A 17,472-nucleotide genomic window follows, 5' to 3' on the forward strand; every position below is an offset into this window, starting at 1 on the left:
CAGGAATGACAACGCATGGGGGGTATCATGGACGAAACATGGACGAGACTATACAGTCTGTTATGTCCATGGTACTGCTCATGTCTATAGGCGACGGTGCCAATTTTCCATCAGGTGAGTCGTCAGTTTGCCATTCTAAGTTGTATAAAAATCTCTCCAAAATTTCTAATATTCATAACACAAATATAAACTCACCATAACTCCTATGGATGGAATATCAATATTTTTGGTCTAATTGTATTAGTAAGAAAAAACTTGCACTTTAAAAAACACACACAGAGACACGCACACTTTTCACTGCACAACTACATTTCTGCACCGCCAAAGGTCGACTGAGAGAGAATTCTGTGCACCATTAGCCCTATGCACCAAATTTTTTTTTTGTAACCTAGTCAATAAATAATAAATAAATAAATAATAAAAACATTCCACTGGAAGTGACCACCGTGACGGTACGCACAGAAGACTGAAGAACTTCAAAACAATCATTTGTACATGACAATAACGCATAGAACAAAAGATAACGTAAGATACTGTAGTGCGATGAGCAATTTACTTGTTTCCTAGGGCGAGACAAATGGTAAATTGCAATAATGGACTGTAACGTCTGTGAATAGAGTCGAAATTTCAATGGCATGTATAGTTGCTTCTGTGTAATATGCTTCCCAACCATGGCTTCCCTTCATGGAATCCTAATGGATTTTGTAGATGACGTTCCATGTGGTATTTCTTTGTATATATCCAAAATTGTAACGTTTAAGAATGTCTATTGATAAAAGCATGCGAGTATCAATTAATAGTGGTGTGAATGTAGTTTGAATTCGATATATCGGTCCCGGTATATCGCCCGATATAAGCCATCCCTTCCTTTCCCGTGGGTGTCGTAAGAGGCGACTAAAGGAGCGATGGGCAGTAGCGTCCCTCTTAAAGCATTTTAAAGTGAATTTACTGGGTACAGAGGAATAACACCTGAGTCTATCAGGAATGGCAACGCATATACCCTGTATCATGGGCGAAACGTATACTCTGTTATGTCCATGGTTAACTTTTGATGAATTTATAGGCGACGGTTACCACTTTCCATCTGTCATCCGTCACTTGTTTGCCATTCTATGTTGTATAAAAAAGCCTAACTGCGAGGGGGGAGAGAGTATGTTACCAATGCAGACTATCAGGCTCATTGCTAGTAATATACCCTGTCAGGTCGACCGCCACGTGATTCCCCCTGGAAATCATCGTGCTGAATTCCAGATACATTCATCAAGATGAGCTAACCGATCTGCCCTTTCATTCTCACCTATCATTCACTGGTACCCCGCCAGCGTATACCGTTAGCGTAAGCGGGATTACCATTCCATTATCATCCATAAAAAGCCTAACTGCACTTACCAACCTGCTTTCCAAGCATGGCAACTACTAGCACTCCCCTCCCCCTTATGGGCGTGGCCTATGCTCAGCAGTGGACAGTTAATGACTGATATGATTTAATTGATCGATGAATATAGAGGTAGTCAAAGAAGTATATTTGTATCAGAGCATTTGAAAGAAAGAAAGAAAAAAACTATTTTACAGACATATGCGACTACACTCACACAGGGGTTTAAAAAAAATATAGTAATATTTATTTATAAATAAAAAATATATAAATAAAGAATTTATATAATAGTACGACCTACCCTTTGTCACTCACACAGGTTGTCTGGAAAAAATAAGGCCGCCTTTTGTATCACTTCTCATTAATATTTACTGTATTTGTTATTTCTCTTTTTACTTGGTGCAATAAAGTGTAAATAAATAAATAAATAAAGAATACATTTGACGTTCCATTGTTTCTGACTAGCGCGGCAAGTGACAGTTTCCTGCTCCAATCCGAAGATCATATCGAACTATTTTTAAAAACGAAATAATTTTAGATTTAAAATATTTTCCGTTCAATTATTTCTGTATTCCTTTCAAGAACCTTGGAGTCGCATTCAAAATAGTTCCGATTACACTTGACCTGATTATTCAGAGATTCACTGATGAATGAATGATGTAAACAGTTCTGTCAGTACAGTCATTTATGCTTTTTATGTATCTTTCGATGCCTGCAACAAAAACTTCAGTATTTATAAAAATAACTAGGTTAGAAACATGAAATAGCAACAGACTCTGGCAGAGGATAAAAATAGGGTTTAGCAATTTCATGTTTGTAATATAGTCTATTATTTCTGACCTGTAGGTGTCGTAAAAGGCGATTAAGGGCATTAGAGATGGACAGCGTTGTTTTTAATACAACGCCAAAGCCTAATTGTTGTTGCCAACCTGCCTGTCAAATGTGGCAACTATTGACAACGCCCTCCTTATGGGGGAAGTGTATGTCCAGCAGTGTATATATAGCACAACACCAACACATTGCAGGTGTGCTGCCGGCCTTTTAAAAAGGTATATGCTCTTTTCTTGAAGGTTATTTCATAGATCAATCGATATTTCATAACAATCACTGACAGAGGTTCACAAATTCGATAAACAAAATTCTCAGACACAGATAATGGTATCATTCAAATAAAAATCTCCACGGAATGTCAATACGCACTATTACTGTGAAGGAATTAATCGATAATTAGCGCAAAATTAGTTGGAAATAACTTTTTTTTAACTGCTTTCCGCATTGAATTTACAGTTGTGACGCGTGTAAGAATGTTTGTTATAATGCCAATTTTCATGGGCGGAAAATCATTAGTTTTATAATTCCGGTAAATGTTTTAGATTATTTGAATACCTATAGATACGTAAAGTAAATAAGAAATTGTAGAAATGAAAAATGAAAATGAAAAATGAAAAAATATTTATTTCGTAACAAAATTGTTACAATACTAAGATCGTTGTTGTGACCTTCTAGTCAGTGTTATCACCTGTATCAGAAGGTCACGCACCTCCATAACCATGCAAATACAAATCATAGTACCATAAAATTAAGACATTAACATTATCTAGTAATAAGTATATCTAAATGCATGTGTGCGTGTGCGTGTGCGTGTGCGTGAGCGTGTGCGTGTGCGTGTGCGTGTGCGTGTGCGTGTGCGTGTGCGTGTGCGTGTGCGTGTGCGTGTGCGTGTGTGTGTGTGTGTGAAAAAGAAATACTAATTGTTATTTTACGATGCAGTTACCATGCTAACTATTATAAACGTAAGTGCTAATAAATAAAAAGAAGGAATAATTTATTTAAAAGTTACTTTATTAAGTTTCCAGATCGTAATAATGTATACTACATTTAGGAAAATCTTATTTTATTGAATTACTAGCGGCCCGTCCCGGTGGACGCGCGCGTGGTCGCACGGGTGGACATTTTTACATTTTAAAAAGTGGCCATTAAGGCTGCACACGCGACGGAAGCTTAAAAATGGAGTAACTTATCTCGTTTTCCCAACATTTCCCTTCACTGCTCTGCTCCTTTTGACCGTAGCGTGATGAAAAGTATACTATAACCTGCCCAGGAGTATGAAGAATAATTGTACCACACTTCGTTAAAATCCGTCGAGTAGTTTTTGTTTCTATAACGAACATACAGACAAACAGACAAAAATTTTACTGATTGCATTTTTGGCATCAGTATCGATCACTAGTTACCCCCTGATAGTTATTTTGGAAATATATTTCATGTACAGAATTGACCTCTCTACAGATTTATTATAAGTATACACAGATTATGTTATATTATAAAAGAAATCTGTATTACTTTTTTTTGTTACAAACTACAGTATTTGTTTATATTTATAATAAGTTTACTATTGTAATATTTTGGAAGAAACAATATAAAGTATCTATCTATCTATTTTTAACCATTTAATCTTCTTCGGCCGGGTGGTCCCTGCATCGAATAGGCCACCCTTTCCTTTCCTACAGTGGTATCGTAGGAGGCGACCAAAGGTATTTAATGGTAAAGGAATTGTCAGCAGCGTCCCCCTTAAAACACGTCTAAAAGCCTAACTGCGGTTGCCAACCCACCTGCTAAGCGTGGCAACTACTAACAAAACTCCCCTTATGGGAACGTCTTATGTTTAGCAGTGGACAGTTTACGGCTGAAATGATGATGATAAAATATCTCCTTTGGTATTTTTTTTTATTTATTCATTAGTACAAATATGTGTACATGGCGGACTTAATGCTAAAAGCATTCTCTCCCAGTCAACCATAGGGAAGAGGGAGGAAAAGGATTGTTAGCAATGGAGTTTAACAGCGCCATTGTTAGCAATTTGCCCTATTAGGTCGATCTCCACGTGGCTTCCCCTGGAAACCATCGTGAACAATTCTTATTGAATCATCGTCACGATGGCCTAGCTAACCTGCTTCATCCTCACCTATCATCCTTCACTGGTGCCCCGCCGGTGTATACCGTTAGCGCAGGTGGGGTTAAAATTCCATTATCATCCACTAAAACTATAATATTTATTTATTTATTTACTCTTTATTGCACCACTTAAAGAATAATACAAATATATATTATATTTATGAAGTACAAAAGTCTTACCGCTAAAGCAATCTCATCCAGACAACCTTTGGGTAGAGGAGATGGAAAAAAAACGGTAGCTATTTGTGTGATAAAAAAAGAAAAACGTTATTTATGTCTATTTATAATATTTTTTTTCTATGCAACTTAGAATGGCCAACAAGCTGACGGCCCACCTGATGGAAAGTGGTAACCGTCGCCTATAGATATGGACATAACAGAGTATACTATTTCATATATAATATAAACTTTTGGACGGAGAAATGTAATTATAAACAGTTTGACTGGAAGCTAAGCTAATCTCATCGATGTTTTTGCTACTTCACTTTCCAGTCAATTACTAGGCCAACTCTCCCATAAAAGTGCTGGCATCGTCTTCTTAGAATCATTTCCCTTTGATCTAAATACGGGAATTCTTAAGAAATCATGTTTGCATGTTAGCAATTTAAATATTTTTTATGGTACTTAGAATAGCAAATAAACTGGCGGTTTGCTTTATGGAGAGTGGTAGCCGTCGTCTATACACATGAAATATGATACATTTTTTACTCTAGTAAAAAGAGACTGTACAAAAGTCGTTTGCTTGGCCACCTCTGTTCCATTCGTGATTCTACCGTGAAACAGTTGTTTGCATGGCTGTGTTTCGGTTTGAAAGGTGAGATATGGCAGTGAATTTACAGGGTACAGAGGGATAACACCTGAGTCCCCAGGAATGTCAAGGCATGGAAGGTATCATGGGCAAAACAGTATACTCTGTTATGTCCATGGTACTGCTCATGTCTGTAGGCGACGGTTACCACGTTCCATCAGGTGGGCCGTCAGCTTCTTTGCCTTTCCAAGGTGCATAAAAAAATATTTCTTATTTAATACAATCTCCCTAACTAGTCTTGTAGTTAAGCTAGGATACCCCATGTTAGGAGAGATCAGCCAACAAACCTCTAGGATGCAACACCCAAACTCAAATCAACCGGGAATCGAACTCAGGACCTCGTTAAATACAGCAAAGTGGCACTCCACGAAAGTCAATAACTGTAATTCTAATAAGGTACTTTTGCAATAAATACAGATTATATTGAAGCTAAGTTATTACAGATATAAATTCTAATCTCAATATCTAACGCTGTAAATGTCACGCAAATGAGGTACAGTTAACATAACTATATCAGTAACCTATATCAATATACGGTTAATATAATTAAACTAACTTCGCCGTGTGTGTCCCGGCATATAATGGGCTGCCCCTACCTTTCCCGTGGGTGTCGTAAGAGGCGACTAAAGGAGGGCGAGGGATGGGCAGCAGCGTCCCTCTTAAAACATCTCTAAATGCCTAACTGTGTTTGCCAACCCGCCTGCCAAACGTGCCAACTACTGGCAAAACTCCCCTTAAGGGGAAGGCTTATGTTCAGCAGTGTGTGTATATGTATGTATATATTTCATATATATTAGTATAACTACTTAATATTTTATTAATATTAAGTAGTATTTATGTGTTATATGTGTATTTCTTATGTATTATTATGAATAATTATTTCAGTATGTTGCTATAATATGTCACATATTTTTCGCCACATTTACCCTTCATACGCTTTCTGTTCTTACCTAATGGTTACCTGGTAGAGAATGCCATATGGCATTAAGCTCGCCACTTGTACAAAGATTTATTGTGCAATAAAGAATAAATAAAATAAATAAATAAACAAGCGATATTTAATATATCAATAATAGATATTCTATATACAATATATAGATTTTGCTACGTATTACCCAACTCTAATGTAAAGTGGTCTACTTTACCTCTGTCCTACTCTTGTTTCTGCCGTAAAACAGCTGTCTTGCAAAACTGTTCCAGTTTGAAGGATGAGATACGTCAATGAAATCACAAGGGACGGAGGTATAAGATCATAACCTTTTAGAATGGCAATGCATGAGGTGTACTATAGTCAGAGTGTATTCTATGGTGTCCATGGACTATAGACGACGGTTACCATTTTCCATAAGGTGAGCAGTTAGCTAATTCACCATTCCAAGTTATAAGTAATGAAACATCACTATGTTATGTCCAGTGGGTGTGCAGGAAGCAAAATTATGCTTTGACCGAATCTCAGTGTCGACGGACGTACAAAAATAGATATTTACTTTTAAATATCGAGTACAATTCGTGTGGGTGTTTGTTTTAAAAAATATATTTCTGTATAGTAACATCTGAATTCTTCTCTCGATTCGTTTATGTTTGAATTCTAAAATTATGCATTTATATATGTATTTTGGATTCTAATATTTTTTTTATACAACTTAGAATGGCAAACAAGCTGACGGCCCACCTTATGGAAAGTGGTAACCGTCGCCTATAGACATGAGTAGTACCATGGATATAACAGAGTATACTGTTTCGCCCATGATACCCCCCATGCGTTACCATTCCTGACGACTCAGGTGTTATTCCTCTGTATCCTGTAAATTCATTGCCATATGCCACCCTTCAAACCGAAACACAACTTCTAAATTCAGCAAATTCTAATATGAGAATGTTAGGACGGATGTCAATAATCTATTCTTAATAGTAATAATAAAAAATAATTTTTATTTAATTAATCTTAATTATAAGCATTTTTAATATTTTTTTTTTTATCTACGGACCAGTTCGGAAAGCAATTTTAGCTGAGAAAAACGGCCGAGATATCTGTTTCTTTAAATAAAATTTAAGTTTACAACAAAAATGTAAATAGATGAAATGACTATCACAAACTTCGTATTTTTTTTTTGTAATGGAATGGAAAGTAAAAGGGACGTTAGTCCCCATTGCTATCAATATACCCCATCAGGTCGATCTTCACGCGGTTCCCCCTAGAAACCATCGTGACTAATTTATCGTTGAATTTGTCACGATGTGCTAAATGACCTGTCTTCATCCTCACCTATCACCTCCCACTAGTGCACCATCAGTGAATACCATTTCATTTCCACTTTTATTGATGGATTGATACGTGAGAATGAAAAGGCAGGTCAGTTAGCCCACCGTGACGAATACGCATAGAATAACTCCGAGGCGTTTACGATTAATCGAAAAATGTAGATAAAAAAAAAAGAGAAAATCATCGTCATCATCATTTCAGTCATTATTCGTCCACTGCTGGACATAAGCCTCCCCCATAGACTGCCATAAAGAACGGTCCTAAGCTCCCTGCATCCACTGACTCCCTACAATGCATTTCAGGTCGTCACTCCATCTAGTGGGGGTCGTCTTCCACTGCGTTTGCTCGTACCGGGCCGCCACTAAAAAACCTTTCTTCCCCATCGATTATCGGTTAAGAAAAAATATTAAAGACGAATTGAAAACTTACTCCTTTTTTTAAAATGGTAACATGGTATCATAATATAAAACGGTAATGCAATTAGAAGCTACGGATGCAATTTCACTTCTAGTAACTTTTCAATGCAGCGTAAATTATTTTCTTTTTCTTTTATACCGCCAACACTTGTGTAAACTCGAGTTTTACGATTGTTTCACTTCTCTCCTTAACAAACAAAAGTCTTAATTAAAAACAGAGATGTGCTATTTGCACAACTAAAATATTTATAGCAAATATAAATTAGTTTAGTTTAGCAAGCTGTGACTCGACAGTCAGTTATCATGTTGTGAAAAATACAAAAGTAAAAGTTTTAAATATTAATATTTGTTAAAATTTATAATAAAATTTTTTTTAAAGAAACTAGGCATTCATAAAAATTTTTTATAAAAAACAAAAAAAAGATTATACAACTTAGAATGACGGCCCACCTGATGGAAAGTGGTAACCGTTGCCTATAGACATGAGCAGTACCATGGACATAACAGAGTATACTGTTTCGCCCATGATACCCCCCATGCGTTGCCATTCCTGAGGACTCAGGTGTTATTCCTCTGTACCCAGTAAATTCACGCCATATCCCACCCTTCAAACCGAAACACTCATGTTATTATTAAATAAGTGATAGTATAGAACTTTTTTTTTTAATGTCTCAATATTTATCTTAATTATACATATACAAGTAAAATAAGCCAACTATTTAATCTAAACTAATATTATAAAGATACAAGGAGAAAATATTTTCTATTTTTGTTTTTAATAAATAAACTACACTTTCACTGTATAACAGGGGCTTAAAAAAACATGCAAAATCAGAGCGGATCGCTAGTCGTACATAAATATATTTACTTATTAAAAACTTTTAGTTGAAATCTAGACAGATTTCTTCATTGACTAACTAAAACTAAAATTTAGTTGACCGACCAACTTACCTAGCCGGCATGGCGCATCACTAATATAATACACTTTACGATTCTCCCAAGCAGATGAAACAGGAATGCGGATACGTGATTCGATTCTACAATTTAATCGTGGCAATAATTTCGTCCGAGTTGCCTGTCTGTCTGTGAATCATATTGCGTCACGTATGTAAATATTTACTAAACATCAAACCGTTTAGAATGTTTTATTTATATAGCTTTCTTTATTTATTTGATGACTATATTAATATTTACAATTATATAAATAAGACTGTCTCTAATCCCATAAGGGATTTATAGTAAACACGTTTTTTATGTTCCTAAAACTCTAACTAATTTACTAGTATGCAATTAATATATTTGTTTATTTAACACTTTCATCATCATCATCATCGTCATCATCATCATTATTATCATCATCATCTCAGCCTTTAACTGTCCACTGTTGAACATAAACCTCCTTGAGGGTAGGGGGTTTGCTAGTAATTAACACGCTTAGCAGGCGGATTGGCAACCGCAGTTAGGCTTTAGAGATGTTTTGATAGGGACGCTGCTGTCCATCCCTCGCCCTCCCTTAGTCGCCTCTTACGACACCCACGGGAAAGGAAGAAGTGGCCTATTTTATACCGGGACCAAATGGCCATTTAATGGACATATTATTGCACCAATATTACATTAATTGTTAAATGATTTTTCAATAAATATAGTGTAGTACAAAAGGCGGTTTTATTACAAAGCAATCTCTTTCAAACAATTTTTTTTATATAATTTTTTTTTACAACACAGGGGGCAAACGAGCATGCGGCTCACCTGATGGTAAGTGACTACCGCCGCCCATGATCACCCACAACACCAGCGGCATTGCAGGTGTGCTGCCGGCCTATTAAAAAGGAATAGACTCTTTTCTTGAAGGTTATGTTATCGTATCGGTTCGGAAATATTGCTACTGGAAGTTGATTTCAAAGAATGGTTGTGCGTGGGAGAAAGTGCCTTGAAAAACGCACGGTGGAGGACCGCCACTCGTCCAGATGATTGGGATGAAACTTATTATTTATTTATATTTATATTACGTTAGACTTTTATATACATACTGTAATGATTATAATTAAAACGTACGTCTTAAATCAATCAATAATTATTAGGTACACGATTTATTTAACTATGCACAGCAAAGATCTCTTTAAAGTCTATCTGGAATAGGAATAACACCTGAGTTCTCAGGAATGGCAACGCATGGGGGGTATCATGGGCGAAACAGTATACTCTGTTATGTCCATGGTACTGCTCATGTCTATAGGCGACGGTTACCACTTTCCATCAGGTGGGCCGTCAGCTTGTTTGCCATTCTAAGTTGTATAAAAAAAAAAAAACATAAAAACTGTCTCATCTGATCTATCAAAATATACTCTAGTTAATTTTCAAAATCAGCTGCTCCAGATTCGGAACATACTGATATGTTTATTTTATTACATTGCTTTATTTTTCCTCTATTCAAAAATGCTCTTCTATTATAGTTGTTTTATTTAATTGTTTTATATAGTAATATTTTAGTATATATATATATATATATATATATATATATATATATTACTCTAATTATATGTTTATATTATATGAATATATCAAGTATTGCTTTATTTTTCCTCTATTCAATAACGCACCGCCTACTTATTTCTCTGTTCGCCCAATGGTTGACTGGTAGAGAACACCGTCCGGTGTTAAGTCCGCCAAATGTACATAGAATTTTACTGTGCATTAAAGTTTAAATAAATAAATAAGTATGTAAAAGTAGACTTTATAATCATATCAGACGTTAACTGTCCACTGCTGATAAGCATAAGGAGGATTTTTGCTTGGCAGGCGGGTTCATAAACGTATTTAGGCTTTAAAACAAAAAAGTACACAGGTAAATATAAAATATCTACTTATCAGTGCGTTAACTTTGAAACGTCAGAAATGTCACACGCATATTTTATAACACTCGCCGTTTGATATATTTCGCTAAATTGCAGTTAATTTGTAACTTAATACGTCTACCGTAGCTAATAATAGAGACTACTATCTCAAAAAACGATAAAATGTGTTTGAGTTATCTGTAATAGCAAACAAGCTAATTCACCTAATGGTAAATAACCATAATATGTTGACCTAAACAACATTAGGGACATCACAGAATATACTGTGACATCCTCAAACAGTACCATTCATGTTCGCTGTGCTTTATAATTTCACTGCAATTTGATCTCACATATTATTAACCGCAAATATTGCCTTATGAATAAAACCATGGGGCTTAAAAAACCTTGTTCGTACTGCGTTTGGAACGACGTTATTTTAAATTATCATTTTTTCATTAACTATCATTACATTTATCATTTCTTATCTAATTGAGTAATAATAATTAAGAAAAACTACTGCTTATCTCATTTCTCGATTGTCATAAATCGAATCGAAGATTATAATCGATATATTGCACAACACTAGAATATAAGAATTACGAATCAGTGCAATTTAAATAAACTATATTATTAACCGTAAATATTACCACACGAATAAAATTAATAAAATCATGGGACTTAAAAGAACCTTGTACTTATTGCATTTGGAAAAACGTTATTAAAAATTATCATTTATTTGTTCACTGCTATTGTATCTACCATTTCATATCCAGTGACGTAGTAGCAATTAAGAGAAACAATATGCTTATCTCATTCATCGATTGTCATAAATCGAATCGACAGTTATATCAACATATTGCACAATACTAGAATATAAGAATTACGAAAATAAAATTGCGAATTTTTATAAATTACCGTCGATGTCATGGGATTTAAAAAAGATTGTTCTTATTGCATTTGTAAAAACGTTATTAAAAATTATCATTTATTTATTCACTGCTATTGTATCTACCATTTCATATGCAGTTACGTAATAGCAATTAAGAGAAACGATATGCTTATCTCATTTATCGATTGTCATAAATCGAATCGACAGTTATATCGACATATTGCAGAACACTAGAATATAAGAATTAATAAGAAAAATAGCGATTTCTTTTTATTTGCATTCGAGTCATGGAATTTAAAAAAAACTTTGTTCTTATTGCATTTGGAAAAACTTTATTAAAAAGTATCATTTTTTATTTACTGTCATTGTAATTACAATTTCATTCCCAGTTACGTAATGGCAATTAAGAGAAACGATACGCTTATCTCATTCATCGATTGTCATAAATCGAATCGACACTTATATTGACATATTGCACAACACTAGAATATAAAAATTACGAAAATAGAATAACGATTTTTTTTAAATTACACTCGAATCAAATTCGGATCTACGCTTTGAAGAGTGTTGAGTGCCAGTAATAGGGCGTTTAAGGTTTAATTTAGCAAAAAAAGTGCTTTACGACGAAACGTTTTAGCGTTGCGAACGGTGTTATTAGTGATATAACCGGAGGCAAATTATATGCTATCGAGAGCTTACATCTATAAGCGAGTCCATTTACAACTCAAGATTATTATAGATTATATTTAACTATTTATTTTTAATTACTATAAAAAACTTTTGTTTCTACTATTACTCTAAAATTGTTTAATTAATTTTCAATTGATTTTAAAAAGAGGAAATTCTTAATTTGTTTTTTTTTATATTAATTTTGGTAATTTGGTAAGTTTTTTTTTTATTTGAAAGGGTATGCTTGCAGATTAGTCCTATATAAATTTTATCAAATATGATTTAATAGTTTAGTTTTTGAATCAAAATCACTGATTTTTTTTAAATCTTCAAAATATGATGAACGAAGATAATGACGTACAAGACAAATATGTAAAAAGGAGTCCCCGTACTCTAATAACTCTGCCTATGCCATCTGGAATCCAGGATTGATTGATATAGATAATTTAAATATTAATAACTTCAGTATATATTTTGTAAACATACAATTTATTACATACACGTGTATTACACGTGTATGAAAATTTCCAAAAACAAAACGTATAATAATTAGCGATTCAATGACGAGACTTATTGCATAACAAAAACTAAACAACAATATAACAACAAATATATTAATATATTCTATTCCATTCTATACCGTGTGGTCCCGGCATAGAATGGGCCACCCATTCCTTTCTCGTGGGTGTTGTAAGAGGCGACTAAGGGAATTTCTGGTCGAGAGATGACTTCCTCTTAAAATATTAGTACATGATACATGATGACATAAGTACATACGCCATGTGGTCCCCATATAGAATGGGCCACCTATTCTTTCTCGCAGGTATCGTAAGTGATAACTAAAAGAACCTATAGTCGAGGGATGGACAGCAGCGTGCCTCTTTAAACGTCACCAAAACCTAACCATAGTTATATTGTTTTTTTTTTTTTAATGGGTGATAATGGAATGGTAACCCCGCCTGCGCCATTGATATACGCTGACTGAGCACCAGTGAGGGATGATGGGTGATAAAAGCAGGTCAGTTAGCCCCTCGTAAGCAATTCTGCTAGAATTAACCATTATAGTTTCCAGGGGGAACCGTGTGGAGGTCCACCTGATGTGGGTGTATTGCTGGCTACGGGCCAGTTAGACACCATTACTAACAATCCCTTTCCCCCACCTAACCATAGTTAGGTTTTGGTGACGTTTAAAGAAAGATAATCATAATTACTAACCCGTCAAACAAGCGTGATTATTACTGGTCAAAGGGGGGCAAGTGATTGTTAGCAATGAAGTTTGCCAGCCCCATTGCTAGCAATATATCCTATTAGTTCGGCAACCACGTGGTTCCCCTGGAAACCATCGTGAACAATTCTTGTTGAATTCGTCACGATAGTCTAACCGACCTGCTTTATCCTCACCTATCATCCCTCACTGGTGCGTCACCAGTGTATACTGATAGCGCAGGCGGGGTTACCACTCCATTATCACCCATTAAAAAAACTACTGGCCAAACCCCCCAATAAGGGTCTACGTTCAGCAATGGGCAGTTAACGACTTATGAATTAGATAGATAGATAGATAATTTATTTGCATTACTTACTTAAAGCACACAAATTACAACATACATATATGTACAAAAAAAAAACTAAAGATAACATAAATGATTAAAAAAAATACATAAAGCTAAACATAATTTTCGTTTGTGAGTGTGCCATAGCAATACAAAATGGTCACAACTCAGTTTATTGCTTCGCCCTCAAAAGAGCAAAGCACTGATATTCTGTTGCGGCCAAAGGGAATAGGGTAACAATAAAACAATACTACCAGATTATTCGTACAGAAAAGATAGATATACAGTAAACAGACAGATATGATAGTTTATCAAGCAGACAAATGGAACATAGAGGTAACTTGCTGGAATGTCTAACTTTTAATAGGATACATGACAATTTCTCGATTTGGAAAGGACTACGCTCGGAGTCTCTTTACGTGATAGAATCTGAAACAAGCATATCCACAAAAGAACCAAAATAACCGACATAAACCGAAGGATAAGCAAACTGAAGTGGCAATTGGATGTTCACATAGTTCGAGGAACCGACAACCGATGGGGAAGAAAGGTTCTTGAGTGGCGACCGCGTACGAGCAAACGCAGTGTAGGACGACCCCCCACTAGATGGAGTGACGACCTGAAATGCATTGCAGGAAGTCAATGGATGCAGATGACTCAGGACCGTTCTTTATGGCAATACATGGGGGAGGCTTATGTCCAGCAGTGGACGGATAATGGCTGAAATTATGATGATTGAGTATCGTATCGTATCGTATCGAAATCGTGTCGTAGGTTGTAATATTCTCGCATTTTTTAATCGAGCCCTCATTACCTTATCGATCGACACCGCAGCATTGGTAATGAGGCGAGACGGGACGCGTATGTGCGTTCGATGCGCAGTTTAACGCAATATTACCATTTTAATTTACGCACACTATAAATGCTACTTGCACTCAACCATAATAGAACCGTGTAAATTAATCTATTCCTGACTCACTTCAATCTTCCCATGCACTTAGTTGATACGTCAAGAGATAAACATAGACAAGTGTATGACTGAGTTATTTTAAGGCAGACGTGGTTTTAAATGAAATGTTATAATAATTGTTTTAATTGTATTTTTTTTTTTTAATATTAATGAATTTAAATGGTATAATAATGCGAGTATCAGTAAAAGATAATTATCTTATTATAATAAACGTAGATATAATCAAGTTAGATCATCAAGTGGCCCATCATGATGAACTCACCAGGGGTTAAACACAGTGGTCGTTAACAGAGATTAAGAGTAATTGTTGAGTTTCTTGAGAGTTTCTTGTCAGCAGATAATATCTTTGTACGTCATACAATGAATTTTTTTTTTCATACAACTTAGAATGGCAAACAAGCTGACGGCCCACCTGATAGAAAGTGGTAACCGTCGCCTATAGACATGAGCAGTACCATGGACATAACAGAGTATACCGTTTCGCCCATGATACCACCCATGCGTTGCCATTCCTGAGGACTCAGGTGTTATTCCTCTGTACCCTGTAAATTCACGCCATATCCCACCCTTCAAACCGAAACACAGCCATACAAACACAACTTCCAAATTACCTAAAATCGATATAATGTTAATTAATAGATGAATAACGAAATGGTGACTACACCTTGTGATGGTCCCCCCTTTTGCACCCTCTTATAATAACTACCCTCTAAACTAACCTACACATGGAAAACCTACAAAGCCTAAGAAAAGCCTATGAAGACTTAACCTAATGAAAACTCATGAAAATCTAATGAAAACCTACCCTAAGGAATGGCCTAATACCCTCAATATAACCCCATACCTATATTGCCTTATATACCCCAAACACCCTATGAATCATATAACCTTTACAATAAACATATAATATTGAACAGATCTTATAGTAGAACACTTGATCATTTGGCCAGATAAATAAATGTGTGATCGTCTAGTAATGTAGGACCCGTTGTGTGTGTAATAACCAAAAGGTTCTTTAATTGGTATATGATAGGAGTTAAATAATGAAGATAATTGATAAATATTTAAGGATTAAGAATAATTAATGAATTATACTCATAATTCATGTAACTAGGAAGTTAGAATATAATATATTAATTTAATAGTAAATTACAGAATAACTGTAATAATAAAAAAACGGTCGGGCCCCTCACACGCCCGGACCAGTGGAAGACTTTCCAACTATCTATAACTCTTCCTCCTAAAAGGTAGGGAAGGGTATTACTATTTATTAATGCACTCTGATGGTAATAAGGGCATGAGTATTCTCAGTTCCAAACCAAACATAAGTACATTTACTTCAACATTACAGTGGCTCCACCAGCCCCACGATGCTTCCAGTATAAATTAGTGTTTGCCAGAGGCAAACGGATCGGAACTGAAATCCCAGGATCACTCCGACACGAGAGCTTACTCATGGGCGATGACCCTTTCAGTCCTATATGGCGACATAGAGATCACCCACTAACAGTACGAAACTGTTTCCCAGCGTCACCCTGTTACGAGCTTACTCAATGGGGGTTTCCCTTCGGCTCCACAAGAGATCAGACCAAGAAGCGAGATCACCCAGACACCAGAACCTACTTTGATGGGACATAACCCTTCGGCCCTATAATGTGACATTAGAGATCACCTGTGAAGACAGTCCGATAGAGATGAAGATTTGTGTGATAGGGGATACCTTTTACTGGAATTGGCCAAGCCATATAATGTTGATAATTGCTATATCATAACATAGCATTGTCAATTTAATATTATTTACTTAATACCAAGAAAACTCAAGGTTCAAGATACATCTGTTGATTAGGCCAGAGCCTAAGAACGAGTAGTCCAACCCATAGGTCGAGAGCTACTGTGCTATTGAATGAACTATAAGTCCAGTCAATTATATATAATATTATTGTTGATTAACCACATTGTGAATTAACCAATTATTTATTCAGAGAGATATATCTAAAGGAACTATAAGTCCTTTAAAAGACACTGATTAATCACAAGTTAACAACGTCTCGTGAAATAACCAGTTGGGTTTTCTATAAGTTTGAGGACACTAAGTCCAACAAGCTATTATTGTGTTGAGAGTAATAGAGATCTTTTGTAATATTTGTAGAGGTTTGATTAATCACATTGTGAAATAATCAGATTAAATAATTATGCAGCTTTATAGAGAGGACTATAAGTCCTAATTGGTTGTTGCCATGAATACTGATAAATTACACATTAAAGTGCCAGGTCAAATATTATATATATAGGTATATAGGAAGGACAATAAGTCCTATTTGTGTATGTTGTAGTAGTAGATGTATATTGAATAATTATAATGTGAAATATATATATATATATATATATATATATATATATATTAAATATATATTTGTATAGAAAGAACAGTAAGTCCCATACAATTATTGTAGCTGTACTATAGTTATACTATGTCTACTTCCTTTTAGTGTCTTAGTAAAACCTATTTACTAAGAGGATTTCTCAGACAAACAAGTGTTTTAGTGTTTAAATCATCATGATTAAATCCCTAAGAAATTAGGTCTTTAAATAATTATCATATCATTTAAGTAAAATTTCTCATATAAATAATTCCAATATTTCCCCTACAGTTATTATAAAATAACAGAAAATTATATAAATTTTCTATAGACTTAGATATAGAATCATAACGTGTATAATCTCCTTTTGTTTGACA

General features: G+C 35.1%; 1 protein-coding gene across 1 annotated transcript in view; it reads right to left on the minus strand.

Moving 5' to 3' along the window:
* The window catches only part of LOC113519993 (facilitated trehalose transporter Tret1-like), a 129,845-nt gene that overhangs the window by 46,250 nt on the left and 66,123 nt on the right, over positions 1-17,472 (minus strand). The window lies entirely within an intron of this gene.

Source organism: Galleria mellonella, unplaced genomic scaffold (genome assembly GCF_026898425.1).
Source record: "Galleria mellonella isolate WM207_F2 unplaced genomic scaffold, CSIRO_AGI_GalMel_v1 utg87, whole genome shotgun sequence".
In the NCBI taxonomy this organism is placed as follows: Eukaryota; Metazoa; Arthropoda; class Insecta; order Lepidoptera; family Pyralidae; genus Galleria; species Galleria mellonella.